Genomic DNA, 11,705 nt, shown 5'->3' on the forward strand with positions numbered 1-11,705 from the left:
TCCTTCCCAGTCATCAAAATATGTTCATCAGGTAGGATCTGCCAGTGTGGTAGAGGTCTGCAATAGCCCCCTCCTCCGACACACACACCACAGGCTGCGTACTGACAGATAGTATCTCCAAAACTTCTGGACTAACCACCAGTTACCCTTTAGTGTTCTCCATGAGACACAATGGGCCTGGCATATGGATCTCTGAGACTATGTCCAAGGTGTTCCCTTGTCTGTAAGAAAAGAGGTGGAATGAATGAGAATATCTAGACTTTTGCAATTATAGGGTGGAGTTATAAAATTCCCCAGCATGACCAAAAGTTTTTTTGTATATCAGAGAGATAGATGAGGGAAAATCTGTATCATTTTAGAAAGTTATAGAAGAATTATCAAAGTAATTCCCTGGGAAATATGCTGGTATGACAATGGCTTGACATTCAATGACATTCACAGGTCAAATTTTCCATTTAATTTATTGTGGAAAATTTTTTTTAAATTCTAATTTAAAAATTTACACTAGATATCAAATGGAAAATATTATAGAATAGAATTTAGAGGGTTTAATTTGTATCTTGGCTATATGTAGCGAATTAAATATGTATTCATTTATTAACTATTTACAGTGAATTATTGTTTCGTAAATAAATGAATAAATGTTTCATTGTTTGATGATTCAGAAGAATTTCCAGAGATTTTACAATGTGATCCTCTTCTCTACCCTCAACTGTTTATGCTTATTTCACTGGGATGAGAATGCACAGAACTCTTCACATTGTCATTCTGGAAGTGAAATCAACATAATTTACTTTTTGAAACTTTCATAAAAACATGCGATTATGTAAAATATGTGGCTAGGATCCTTCAAAGGAATTGGAAGGGCCGTATGCAAGTAAGCTTTCTAAAACTTAACCTTCATTAGTTTCACGATAAATTAGCCTTTAATACAGTGAGGATATGATTGCACAATTGCAAGTGCTGAATGTTGCCAAAAGACTGTAAGGATTAAAAGACCAGGAGGAAGATCAAAAGAACTAGATAGGAATTTCTTCAAAGAAAATATCTCTACTTCTAGCCATAACACGTTCAAATTTTCTGCTTTGTTAAGTTTGTCCATTTGGTTGAGAAGGAGAAGGAGAAATAGGAAGATTTGTTATTTAAAAATGTTTCTTAGATATTGAGGAATGGAAGGAGTGGGATCAGGGCAGGATAAGGAGCTGAAAGGAAGAAAGAGCATTCAGACAAGTTGAAGAATGAGGCCAGTGCAAAGGAATTCAGGGGAGGAGTTTCCAGAAGGCGTATCCAAAGTTGTTTGAGGGTATGGAAAGTTCAAGATAACAAAGATGTTGCCTTAGTGATGTATTTCAGAAGATTCTTTAAAGAAAAATTCCTTTATTAAAGCAGTGGAGCTGAATTCTACTTGAAAGGAATAAGATGAACAGGCACGGGGAAATTAGTGAGTCTGGACTATTCTCTCTAAAGAAAGAAATCTACTTTGAAATGAAGTTCAAATGTGTGATTAGAAAGTATGTTGTTTTCATGACTCTTTGTCTTTCAATCTGGGTTTCAGCTTTTTCTTCCTTTGTCTTTAACAGTGTCGGCGGGCTGCTCACCCTGTATCTCATTTACTGCTCTTTCCTTCTTATGAAAAGAACCCATTTGTAGTTCTTTCCATTTCTTAGCTTTAATAGGAGCAGGATTGAGCAAGTTCCCTTAAGGACAATGGTAATTTAATTGTGTCCCTAGTCAACACTCACCATGTCAACAAAAAGAAAGACAAACCTAGTGCATCACAAACTCTCAGTTCAGTCTGTCTGCTGGTGCCTAATTCAACACAAGCACAGTAATGGCATCTCAGATATGCCACTCCTGAAAAAACCCAGGGGTTCATTTGACCTGTATCTCACCTCAGACTCACTAGCTTGGTTCTGGTCATTTCTAAGAAAACTTACTGATCTTTAAAAATCCCTTTCCATCCCTGCTACAACCTTATATGCTCAGGTTCCCTGGATTGAGGTCCTTTCGATCTAGAGAGAATGCTACTTTGATGAGAAGTAGTAGGAGTTTTTAACCTGTTCTCTTTCTCAGTTCAAGTGGACTGGTTTCTACCACTTCTCTGTCTCTCACTGGATCCTTGGACTTTTATTTCACCCCTCCAGGGTTGTGGGGCTTCCTGGATTTCCTTCAGTGACCACATAATCAGAAGTAAAGCAACCTTGATAGCAGATTAAGAGGAATGTGAAACTGACAATACTTAGTCTAAGGTCCTGAGTCAACAACCATGAATAAGAGTGTCTGCAGTGTGTTAGTGGAAGAGTTTAATATGATTTTGCAATCAGCACTTCAAAGTTTTTTGTTGGAAGATATCTTAGAGACCGTTATTTAAAAATACTCTCATTGGATATTGAATTCATCCAATGTGCCTCATGGTTGGGGGTCTGCTTGAGAATCCTAGAATGAGAGCCATCCTACTAATTTTTAGGTCTAGTTTCCTAAAATGATAAGCATATTCACAATGGATCTGCTTATTCTCTTAGAGATGCAGTAAGTGGGTAAAGAACATGTTTTACATGCTCATGAGCTCCCAGGACCTAGCACTTTATGCCCATTACCCTGTCAGGAGGAGGCTCCGAGTATCGTACAAGTGTTCCAGGCTCAGTCTTGATTGCTTTACAATATTACACAACTTAAATCTCATTAAAAGTATTTCTCTATGGTTTTATAGAAACCAAAGCACAGACAGACTTTACCTGTTGTCTAAAATCATGGCATTGTTAGTAGCCTGAACCCAAGAAGACTCTTGGCCCCAAAATCTCCTTCACCTCCTCACTATGCTGCCTCTTTAGGATTGCTGAGTGAGTAATTGTACAAATAACACCTTTTATTTGTAGATCATTTTCTAAGAGCTACACGGATTATGTGTCTAATTGAGTTTTGATCACTATCATGAAGAATAAGTAGTACCATCTCCGCTTTCAGTTAAAAATAGTAAAATGCTGGCAGGGTGTGGTGGCTCATGCCTATAATCCAGCACTTTGGGAGGCTGAGGTGAGAGGATTGCCTGAGAAAATACATTTTTTGTACCCATCAGCCAACTCCTTTCTATCTCCCCGTCCCATTACCCTTCCCATTCTCTAGTAACCATCATTTTGCACATTATCCTCATGATACCTTTTTTTGTTTTTTAGCTCCCATATATAAGTAAGAACGTGATATTTGTCCTTCTGTGCCTGGCCTATTTCACTTAACATAATGTCCACCAGTTTTGCCTGTGTTGTTGCAAATGACAGGATTTTATTATTTTTTATGGCTCAGTAATATTACATTGTGTATATATACACCTATTTTCTTTATCCATTTATATGTGAATGGGTATAGGTTGATTCCATATTTTGGCTATTGTGAACAGTGCTATAATAAACATGGGAGAAGAGATATCTCTTCTCTATGTTGATTTGCTTTCTTTTGGATGCAACAGTGAGATTGCTGGATCCTATTTTTAATTTTTTGAGGAAATTCCTTACTGTTTTTCATAGTGGCTGTACTAATTTACATTCCTAATAACAGTATTGCGGGATACAAAAGCCACATACAAAAATCAGTAACACTTCTATGTCAACAGTGAACGATCTGAAAAAGAAACCAAGAAAAGTAAGCCCATTTACAATAGCCACAAATATTTTTAAGTTTTGAGGGAATCGTTATACTGTTTTCTATAGAAAATGGACCATTTTATATTTTTGCCTAAGTGCTCAGAGCTCCTGGTTTTTCCAGGTCCTTGCCAACACTAATTTTTTCCCTTTCTTCTTATAGCGGCCACATTGATGGATGCGAAGTGACATCTGACTTGTGATTCTAATTTGTGAATCCCTAATAATTAGTGGTGTCAACCATCTTTTTCTATGCTATGTTTATTGGCCATTTGTATATATTCTCAGGAGAATTATTTATTCAAGCCCTTTGCTCATTTTTCAGGGTTTTTTGTTGTTGACTTTCAGGAGTCCTTTCTGTACCATGAATATTATTAGTTCCTTGCCACCTATGATCTGCAGATGCTTTTGTTGTCATATCAAAAAAAAATCATTGCTAAATTCAATGTCAAAAAGGCTTTTCCTTTATATTTTCTAAACTTTTATACTTAGGTCTTTTAAAAAAAAATTTAGATTCAAAAGGTACACATGCTTACTTGTCACATGGACATATGGTGTAGCGGTGGGGATTGAGTCTTAGGTGGCCCATTCTCCAGATAGTGATCATTGTGCCCTGTAGAGAGTTTCAGAACCCTAAGCCTCCCGCCGCCATTGGTGTCCCCAATGTCTATTATTTCCATCTTTGTGACCATTAAGCTCCTGTATATGAGTGAGAACATGCAGTGTTTGATTTTTTTCTGTTTCTGAGTCAGTTTCTTAGGATGATGATCTCCAGCCGTCTAAGTTGCTGCAAAGGACATGATTTCATTCTTTTTTTTGTGTGGTTGCATAATATTCCACGGTGTAGATATACCACATTTTCATTATTCACTGATCAGTTGATGGGCATTTAGATTGATTCCACATCCTTGCAATTGTGAATTGTACTGTGATAAACATGTAGGTGCAGGTGTATTTGTTATGTAATGACCTCTGTTCCTCAGGGTAGATACCTAGTAGTGAGACTGCTTGATCAAATGGTAGGTCTACTTTTAGTTCTTTGAGTAATCTTTGAGCAATCTCCATAACGATTCCCATAGAGATTCACTAATTTACACCCCCACCAGCAGTGTATAAGTGTACACTAATTCACTAACTTATACCCCCACCGGCAGTGTATAAGTGTACACCCCCACCAGCAGTGTATAAGTGCTTTTCTCTACATCCGTGCCAGTATCTATTGTTTTTTGATTTTTTAATAATGGTCATTCCACAAAAGACATGAATAGACACTTCTCAAAAGAAGATATTTCATGTGCCAACAGACACATGAAAAAGTGCTCAGCCTCATTTATCATCGGAGAAATGCAAACCAAAACCACAATGAGATACCACCTAACCCCAGTAAGAATGGCCACCATCAATAAAACAAGCAACAACAGATGCTGGAGAGGATGTGGAGAAAAAAGAATGCTTCTACACTGCTGGTGGGAATGCAAACTGGGACAGCCTCTATGGAAGACAGTGTGGCAATTCCTGAAAGAACTAGAAATTGACCGTCCACATGACCCAGCAGTTCCTCTATTGGGAATATGCCCAGAGGAACTCAAATCATTCTACAAAAAAAGATACCTGCACACACATGTTTGTTGCAGCTCTATTCACAATAGCAAAAGCATGGAACCAACCATGTTGTCCATCGAAGCTGGACTGGATAAAAAAAGTGTGGTACGTATACACGGGGTGGGGCGTGGCAGTGGCAGTGGTGGCGGTTTCAGTAGTGTGGTGCTTGGGGGGTGCTTTACACGTCCGGGAGCCGTGGGTCACCCCAGGCAGGGGCTGGGCGATGGCGGCGGCGGCCCCAGCGGAGGCTGTGGCCGAGGCTGTGGCCGAGGCAGTGGCCGAGCAGCTGTGAAGGGCCGGCTGACAATGATGAGAGCCGCAGCCCCCGGGGGAGAGCAAGAGTCTTTATGGGTGTTCTCTTTCCAGGAGGGTCTCACAGACCAAACTACCCCGTTGCCATCTAGAGTTTGCTTTGTATTTGGAAGCTCTGATGTCAGATGCATATGCATTTTTTTTTTTTTTTGAGTTGGAGTCTCACTTGGTCGCCAGACTGGAGTGCAGTGGCTGCTCCCGGCCACCGCAACCTCGACCTGCTGGGCTGCGGCGATCCTTCCGCCTCAGCCTTCCGAGTAGCTGGAATTACAGGCATGTGCTACCACGCCCGGCTGATTTTTTTTTTGATTTATTGTAGAGATGAAGTCTCGCTGTCCAGCCGGGTCTTGAACCCGCGGGCTCAGGCAATCCACTCACCTCAGCCTCCCAAAGGCACAGGTTTACAGGCTGAGCCACGGAGCCCGGCTCGCATATGCATTTTTAATTTGCATACTTTCCTGGCAGATTGATCCTTCTTTGTCTCTTGTGGCAGTTTTTGACTTAATGTCTGAAATGAGTGTGGCCCACTCTACTATCTTTTGGTTACCATTTGCATGAAATATCCCTTTCCATCATTTCACTTTTTGTATATGCCTATCCTTAGATCCAAAGTCAACTCTTTTGTAGATAACATATAGTTAGATCTTGTGTTTTCTTTTACTCCAGTCACCCAATATATGTCTTTTTATTGGGGAATTAAATCGATTAACATAAAATAGTTACTGATAGGGAAGGACTTAATATAGCCTATTGTTAATTGTTTTCAAGACAGTTGTAGCGGTCTTGTCTCTTTTTTTCTCTTTCTGCATTTCTTTCTGTTTTGTTGAATTTTTTTTTTTTTTGGTAGTGAAATGATTTGATTCCTTTCTCATTTCCTTTTGTGTAATTTCTGTGCCAATGCTTTATTTGTGGGTGCCATGAGGATTACATAAAGCATCTTCAAGTATAACAATTCTTTTAAACTAAGTTAACTTCAATCATTGACAACAACTCTACTCTTTTACATCTGTCTGCTCCCTTCCGTGTTATGTTACTGATGTTACAAACTACATTTTTTTGTATTGTATATTAATCAACACAGGCTTATAGTAATTTTATACTTTAGTCTTTTAAATTTAATTTAAAGGTAAAAGTTAAAATTTAAATGTATATTCAGGTGTGGTGACACGTGCCTGTATTTCCAGCTACTTGGAAGGCCGAGGCTGAAGGATCACCTGAGCCCAGCAGGTCGAGGCTGTGGTGACCATGAGCATGCCACTGCACTCCAGCCTGGGCAATGGAGTGAGATTCCAACTCAAAAAAAAAAGATAAAAGGAAATAAAATTTAAATGATTTAAAAGTAGTTTAACATGCCAACACCAGATTTAAAAGTGATTTATACACAAATACTACAATACTATAGAATTCTCTATCATATATTTCCCTATCTATCTAACATCATCTATCTATCCTTTGTAGAAAACTTTATATTTTCATATGATTCTATTTGCTGTTTACAGCTCTTTATTTTTATCTTACTTGACTTCCTGTAGCATTTGTTGTTGGGCAGGTCTAGTGAGAATAAACTCCATTAGCTTTTTAAATTCCAATATCCCTTCAAGGACTGTTTTCTCTCTCTCTCTCTCAGACATAGTCTCACTCTGTTACCCAGGTTGGAGTATTGTGGCATAATTCCTGGGCTTAAGCAATCCACCTTAGCCTCCTGAGTACCTAGGATTAGAAGCGTGCACCATACTGGGCTAATTTTTAATTTTTTTCTTATAGAGATAGAGTCTTGCTATTTGCCCCAGGTGGGTCTTACTCTTTGGGGCTCAAGCAGTCCTCCTGCCTTGGGCTCCCAAAGTGTTGGAATTACAGGCATGAGCCACCACATGGTTTAAATGCTTACTCAGTCTGTTCTTTGTATTTTAAAATAGTTCCTTTAAAAAAAATTCTTGTTAGAAGCATGAGGAAATTTTTCTCTGATATTTACCATTAGAACACAGTCAATCTTCTTGAGGTACATTTGCAATATTATGGGACCTTCATGACTGTATATCCCTGGAGTTTTAATTTTCAGTGTTGTCCACAGTGAGCCTCCAGAAACTTGGCAATTATAGTACATGTTTTCCTATTCTGGCACTGGTTCCCACAGTGGCTTCCATTTGTGTGTCTCTACTCTGGTAATCTTTGACTCTTTGTTTTTGCCTTACTGTCTCTCAAATCTTGGGAGTAGTGTTTTGTGATGTGTCTTCTCCTCCTTTGTGTATCCAAGAAGAATTATATATTTTTCAGGATTTTCGGCTTTATACTTGTTGATAGAATGTATTGGTTACTTTCAAGATCCTTATATGCAGAATTGGAAACTGGAAGTCCTCCTTTAGCTTCTGTTTATTTGCAATTTTTTTTTTTAGACTAGAAATATAGTTTATTTAGAAAGCAAATTAGAGAGATGCAGAATTGGAAACTGGAAGTCCTTCTTTAGCTTCTGTTTACTTGGGATTTTCTTTTTCAGGTTGGAAATATAATTTATTTAGAAAGTGAATTAGAGAGAGGAAGTGAAAAGATTCACCTCCCCAAGGTAGGGGAAAGGGCCCAAACTAGAAAAACATGACCTGCTCATAGTTCAAAGAACACATGACCTGGACGGTGCTTAACAAAACAATGGCAGGGAAAATCTTAATATTCTATTTTTGAAGAATGGTTCTGCCAGATATAATATTATTGGCTGGAAATTTTTTTTTTCTTTCTCTTTCAGCACTTTGAACGTATTAGCTCACTTCATTTTGACCTGCAAAGTGCTGAAAAATCTGTTGATAGCCTCATAGTGAGAGACCTAAGAAACCAAGAAACTTAAAAAGCCATACTTACTGTAAAAGTAGTGTTTAGTTTACTATATTTTATATATCCCTACCTCATGTTCATTGTACTTTGTGAAATCTTAGTACTTTAAATCCTACCTCAGACCCAGTAGAATTAGGCATATGTCGGGTGCTGGGTAGCGACTGATTGTGAAATTATATAATGTCTTAAGTAGTGTTTGTATTTAGAACTCTTGGGTTAAGCATTGTTAGTCCCAATTGCCATGCTGACTTCTGCTTTTACAACGGGATGTAAATGTTAAAGCGATAAGCCCCTTTCAGACATACCTTGGCAGCAGACTTGGAGACGCCAGTAATCTGCCTGCTTGCTCAGGTTAATTTATATGCAATGACGGTATGAACCTAACTTATCTGACATTCCACTCTGCCCGTTGGGTGGGTTTCTGTCAATCACGGGCAGTCAGGTTGAAGCCCACGAAAGGCACCTACCAATACCAAGTGTTCCCGTACCATTAGGAGAGATTACCCAATCATGTAAAACCAAGTTTAGAGTTCTTTCCCCTCCCTCTGTAATGGTGTATAAAGACTGCTTGCCATGCTGGATCGGGGCTCTCGTCCCTGAAGCCACAGCCGGCTTCGTTCGTGAGCCCAGACTCGAGCCTGAATAAAGACCCTTGTGTGTTTGCATCAGAGCTGGCTCTTTGGTGGTCTCTCGGATTTTGAAATTTGGGTTTAACAATAGAACTCCTTTGATAGACACTTTTCTCCTGCAGGATTCAAGATTTCTCTGCTTGTCTATGACTTTTAACAGTTTGGTAATAATGTGTATATGTGAAGGTTTCTCATTTCAATACTAATTAAAGATTGTTTATCTTCTTGAAATTGGAAGTCCATTTGGGAAAACTTTGGTCATTATTTCTTCATTTTTTTTCACTCTTTTTCTTCCTCTTACTCAATAATTTCAAATGATTTGTCTCCAAGTTTTCTATTTCTTTTGCTGATCTAGTATGCTTTTGAATCCCTCTGGTGAATCTTCCAATTTAGTTATTATGTTCTACAGCTTCAGAATGTATGTTTGGTTCTTATTCACAGTTACCATTTCTTTGTTCATATTCTCATTTTGTTCATGCATCATTTTCCGGATTTTTGTTTAGCTGTCATCAAAGTTTTTGAAAAATGCGTACTACGACTGAATTATTTTTCCTGATAATTTTTTGATCAGTGTTGCTGATATATGGAAGACTGCCCCAACTTAAAGCCTAACACTAACTTGTGACATGGCAAATTCAAGAAGGAAAATGGATATTCATCAGAACAGAAAGGACACCTCAGATCTCAGGGAGGAGAAGATAGGTGAATAGTCCCTGCAATGGTGCCCTGAAGAGAAAAATGAGTGCAACTCCAGGACACAGATGGGACTGAAAACTGCTCTCTGAGACATACCTTCCAATGATCAGGGATCTACTTAACCCAGGCCACAGAAGAACACCCCATTTCTCCCGGGCTCTGGAGCTGTCTCAGAGGAAGACAGAATGGGTGAGAGGGAATGACACCCAGTAAAGCCATAGGTGTTCTCCCAAATCTTGCTTGGTAAGACACCAGTTTTGACCCAGGTTCATTGTTTCAGCAACAGCAACCACTGCAGGTATATCAGTTTCTGCCCAGAGACAAGGCTGCTGGCCCTGGAGCAAGGGAGAGGCCTCCACAAGTGGGGCAGAGCAGGGAGAGTGGAGATTGCCCAGGCTTTGGAGCTACAGACTGGAAGCAGTGAAAAACTCCCCCGCCCACAAACTGCGTTTCTCTACTGGAAAGAGAGACAGGCTGCCCGGGTCAGATCTGTGACCCGGAATTCGTCTCTGTGTGTCACTGCCTGGGTACACTACCCTGCCTTGCCTCTCCAGGCAGTTTCTGCAAGGGGCCCCCCACAATACCAAGGAACACCCAGAATAGCAACCTAAATGACAGGAGCCTATCAGGAGAATCTGATAATCTGATAATCTGGAATCTGCAGCCTGAGTAGGAGAGTTGCTATAGTTGCAGTTTCTCATGAACAGTGAATTCTTTACAAAAAAAATAAACATAAAAAAATAGGCAGGTGTGGTGGCAAATGCTTATAGTTATAGCTACTAAGAAGGTTTGGGCGGGGGGATCACTTGCACCCAGAAGTTTGAGGCTGCAGTGAGCTTTGATTGCACCACTGCACTCCAGCCTGAGTGACAGAGTGAGACCTTGACTCTAAAACAAACAACAGACAAAACCTCTCTAGAGTAAATGTGCATAATTTCTAATAACGTCCAGTTAAACATTATATTAATCCTTAATACTATGAATAAGTATGAACTATATACCCTCAGTAGGGTTTCTTCACATTTAAGCTTGTAAACTTTATTATGTTGGGCTTAGTTTAGGTCCAAATGTGAGAAGTGCTTAAGTTACTCATTAAACTTATGCCTTAAGAGGAGAGAACAGAGAGGATGACTCTGTTTTATCACTTTTCACATCAAGAAACAGGATGAATTAGATTCTTTATTTGATTTTCAATTTGCTGAATTTCTTGATGATGTTTATTGTTCATTTGTTTGATTTTATCATTGAAAAGTGCTTCCTGTTCCTAAAAAGGGAAAGTGGAAATTAAAACTTGCACAGAATAAAATAAGATCACTAAACTTGTTCAATCATTGTCTAATAATCTTCCCTTTTACTTATTAATTATGCTTGCTATTAATTTGTTGTGCTTTCTTCTTTAGCTTTAGAAATGTTTTGCCTATCATCTCTTTGATATCATTACCCATTAATCTAGCTTGGGCCCTTTTTACCCATATTAAGCAAATCATTTTCTGAAATCTGTCATTTTGAGAAAATATCACTTAAACTCTCAGCCATGTAATGTGGATATTGTGTGCGTGCATGCACACACACACTCACACACTGTATCTAAATGGATAGTCAGAATTCACTAGGAAGATTTTTACATGGTTTCCAGATTCAAGGGAGGTATCTGGCTAGGGAATTCAATATAAACCTCCAAAATTTTGGTGGGAGTAAGAGAAAAAAAATTGAGGCACTCTGAGAATGCAGTCACCCATTGTACATTTCTGAACCAATTTCCAAAAGCGACATATAGACTTGGATACAGTAGAGAACAAGAAGGCACCTGCAGCCTGGATGCTTAACCTATGCTAAGTTAAGTGAGTAGAGGGTTAGGGAGTCTCATCAGAGTGCCTGCAGGAATAAAGACATATAGAATATGGCAAAAGCAAAATCACCATAAAACCCACTAAGTAGTAGAGAGACATAATAGATATTTTTCCATGAGTTATGTTCCAGAATAGTTTCTTATTGCTCATGAAATTAC

This window comes from Carlito syrichta, unplaced genomic scaffold (genome assembly GCF_000164805.1).
Source record: "Carlito syrichta isolate Samal-C Ts95f unplaced genomic scaffold, Tarsius_syrichta-2.0.1 Scaffold315315, whole genome shotgun sequence".
NCBI classification, from domain to species: Eukaryota; Metazoa; Chordata; class Mammalia; order Primates; family Tarsiidae; genus Carlito; species Carlito syrichta.